We start from the raw sequence: 4,365 nt of genomic DNA, 5'->3' as shown, positions 1-4,365 counted from the left end.
GGGGCTCTGATATCCATAGAGTTTGAGATTTGATACTCTGCTCGGATAGCCGTCATTTGGGATTTAACCATTGCTCGTCCACCCTCAAGCGTGATATCCGTCCTTGAAGTGGGGGCTCAGGGGATTCTCTTCTTGCCCATGCCCCAAGCAGCAGCCTTTTTGGCCTGAGGAGCTAGGGGTATAACAGTTATTTATACTGACCCCCTGACCCTAAAGTTTGTACTTTTTGGCTCGTTGTTGTCCTCGAAGGCATAGGCCTCGCGGACGTCGTCTAGACTGTTCGGCATTGGAATCTGAAGAAAGACAAAATAGAAATTAGGAAAGTAAAAAGCAGAGGACAGGGAGACTCACAAGAATTCGCTCACTCCAAAAGTCACAATGGCAGAATGATAGCTAGCAAATGATGAACCAAATGAGTGGAGCAGTGGTTCTTATACTATTCTCAGCCGAAAGGTAATCATGACTAGCAGTTATTGCTGAAGTCAGATAGCCATTGCCGAGCACCACTCCTTATGCGGCAGCGCCTTATTAGTCCGAGCAACATGTCTTCCGTGGTCGAGCCCTGGTTACAGCTAATGACAATTAATGTGGTTTGCGAAGAGCCGCCCACCTTTTTCTCGATTGTGATGCTCACGGTGGATTCTCAGGCGATTTGATCGTCTCGTTTCCTCAACCCATGACACGTGTCCTTCAACCACTTGCCAGGGAGTGAATTGCCCGTCGTAGGGAACCCGACGCCTCGATAATGAAGCTCGTTATTATGGAACCATTCCCGATGTAATGGGATAACGAGAACTACCCCGCCCACTCGTCTTCCTAGCGTGAATACACTCCCCGAGCTTGCGTTGCAAACTCAGGGAGTGGGGGGCTTTTGTTATGGGAGAATCTGAGCTGACCCCAATTGAAGTCAGCTCGGCTCAACCAAATCTTTAGATGGTTTAATCGAGCTTTGTTCAAGGTCTGCTTAGCCAAATGAGCGGCTGCATCAAATACTTCATCAGGCAAGATAACAAAACTACAAAGGTTCGACCCGCGACGGGATATGGGCTCATACTATTTAGACGAACCGATTGCTAGTGCTCGGGGCATGCCCGTATACAATTGATCGAACATGATCCGAGCCTAGACAGGGTTAGCAGTGCTCGGCTAGTCTGCCTTAACTAAGTCCGGATGAGCAATCGAGATAGTGTGGTTGAGCCAAGCTTAATCCAGTAACTCATGATGGCATTAACTATTACACCAAGATCATAAAGGAACCGACAACATCGGCGCACATGTAGTTCCCGCCTAATGGCAGAGATCGTGCCGAGAATGACGGACACGTTCACTCCAATCAAATGGTATAAATAAGGGACTCATCTACAGGAACGAGTACCCAAAATCTCTCACCCGAAGCCCACCTACACTACTTAGACCCAGATTCTTAGCCTGATTTTGGCATCAGAGGGTCCCCTGCTCTAGCTAGGGTCTCCTTTGTTTTCCTCCTGTGCAGGCTTATAGGGCTCGACACAAGTGCTCGGAGCTCGGCGAGGGTGAGCCAGATTTCTGCATCAATAACTAACATTATGAAATGATATTTTTTTTAGAAAGTTGGAAATCACTGAGCACGTTGGAAAAAATTGATATATGAACTTATGCTCTTAAGTGATTAATGAAGAACCTATTTGATTAGTTGCTCGCTTGATTTAGCTTTAGGTTTTCAAAATTTCACTCTCGCCTCTGTGGATTATACTCATTCATATTTGTTTATATAAAAGATTATTTTTCAGAAGAGGTTTGAACATTGAGAATTGAAGATTATGTCACGCATGTCTTGCTCGGGACTAACAAAATGCTGGTTTGGGGGTGTGTTAAGTGTCAAATATTGTATATTTTCCCTATTTTTATCTTGGTTTTATGAACATGATAATGCTTAATGGGTATATTTTATACAAGTTTATATTGCGAGGTGAATCTAAGAGCTTGGATTGAAAAGAATGTTAAAAACATGGATTTTGAAAAGGGTGAGCTCTCAGTCCTAGAAGGGGGGAGGGGGGTGAATAGGACTATGCCAAATTAAAAAATAATGAACTAAAATACTAAATAAAACTGAATCAATCAGAGATCTCAATTGTAATAGTATTGAGAAATTCAAACCTTGTTCAAAGGACAACCTTACACCAAAAACAAATATTTTAGGTAGGACAACCTGATTTCTTGAACGCAGTAAGGATCAAGATCGCAAACTAAAACAAGAGGCAAAGGAAGGAAGCTATCTATTACAAGTATTCACCACATGTACATGAAAAGATTATAAACATTCAATACACATCCATCACATACATCATTCACCACAAAACACCAAGAGTTATAGTGGTTCAGTGTGTACACCAACTGTTCTCAAACAGCCACACCTACTCAACTCCCAATAATCACAACCCTTGTGATATTGGCATTTGCTATAAAATAAGGTTTTCTCAGGTTCATCTTAAAACCTATACAGTTGTGTTTTCAAATGGGCTATCACAATCAAAACCCTACGCTGAGATTTTCTAGCTGATCTCAGTCAAAACCAATACAGAGATTTTCTGGCTTATCTTAAAAACTAAAAATAAATAAACAAAGAGTACTTATCTTCTTCTTGAAGATTTGATGTAGCCCGTAAAACTGCTTCGATTGATGTATAGATGTTCAATGTCCAATAAATATAATCAAGGGTTTTAGGTTCTAAACAAATTTTGAATTATATCAAACCTTAGGCTATTTGTTTGAATTCCTTAGATCTCACAAGGTAGAGTAAAAAAAAAAAAAACTCTCTTTAAAAAATCAGATTCACAAAACAGAGATCAAGGAATTACAAAACCAAATAAGCTATTAAAGGATCTAAAATTACTGGACTATATCTTGATAATGACGGGGATTTTTCTCTCCAAGTGGAGGATTTTTGTGCCTTTTCTAAATGATTTGGAATGAGAAAAGACCTCTATTTATAGGTTGAAAAATGGTTCCTTCAACTAGTCTAAGAACCAACCAAATTTTAAATTTTTTGGCGCGATCGGATAAAATCAACCTTCGACTGGTGGAGTGGCCTGCTCAACTGGTCGAGGGAGTATGAAAAAGGTTGTTAGAGTTCAAGTTGAGGTCCCCATGACTGGTCGAGCAGGTGTCCATGTGAGACCTGTATCCTAGACCGTACCATTCCGTAGGCTTCCGCGGTCTTCCCGGTCGAATTCCGGTGACCCACTATCTGTTATCAGCATTTGTGCGCGATCCTGAGTCATGTCCCATATATTAGAGTCGGCTCGAATCGAAACTTGTACCCTTACGACCGCATCGTCGCAGCAATTTCGACGTCGTGTCTCGTGCATCGAGGCGATACCCGGGTCGGGAGATGTGCGCCCACGTTCAGTTCGAGGAAAACATTGCGCGTTGCAAAGCCCAAGAGAATGTCCCATCAGTCACATCAATCAATCAAGTACCATATCATATCATGTCAAGTACAACACCATCCCCAAAGTTAACTCTCTTATAACCCATCCCTTACATGTCAAGTACACATCACCCATCACTTACTCACCCATCCCTCTCTCTCTTTACATCCCATCTTCTCTCTCTCATTTTCTCCATTTTCAAGCAAATCCTAAGCAACCCAACGTTCAAGCAAGAGAACTCCATGAGAGTAGCTTTAGTGTGGCCACTTCCTACCCTTTCATCTCCCATCTCAACCCTCCATTTTTCATCATCTTTCATCAAGATTGAAGCCAAGGAGTTCGGCGTTCCATCGGACCAAGAAGGAGGCCAATAGGTGGGTGATCCATTGATTTCAATTCTTAGGGCCCACTTGATATGGGACCCACTTGATGTATGCATTGTATAATTGAGGGGCCCATAGTGGTGGGGTCCCTCCATCTCACCATTTTTCTCTCTTTCTCTCTCTCTCTCTCTGTCTCTCTTGTATGAATGATGGAGTGTGTGTGTGTGGCCCACTATGAAGTATATATTTTATCCATGCCGTCCATCTTCGTGGGACCCACCTGATGGAAGCATTGGACGAAAGGAAGGAAAAACATAATTATCAGCTCTTTCTTGAGCTAGTGAGTCCCACACGTGGGACCCACCTGGTGAATGGATTGGCTGGTGACCGTTGTTTTATGGGCCCCACCTTATATAATGTATGTGTTTGATCCACACCATCCATCAGGGACGGTGGGATCCCACTGTGGATTGCGTCCAGCACGCTGGACTAATATCTGGTATAAGATATATATTATATATATAGATATATAATATAATATAATATATATCATGCCTGTGAGGTGGCCCCACGTGGGATGCACCAGATGTTTGTCTTTATATATATATATATATATGTATATTGTGGTGGGG

Source organism: Magnolia sinica, chromosome 18 (assembly GCF_029962835.1).
Source record: "Magnolia sinica isolate HGM2019 chromosome 18, MsV1, whole genome shotgun sequence".
Classification (NCBI taxonomy): Eukaryota; Viridiplantae; Streptophyta; class Magnoliopsida; order Magnoliales; family Magnoliaceae; genus Magnolia; species Magnolia sinica.
The sequence above is the reverse complement of the archived record's forward strand: the minus strand, read 5'-3'. Positions refer to the sequence as shown.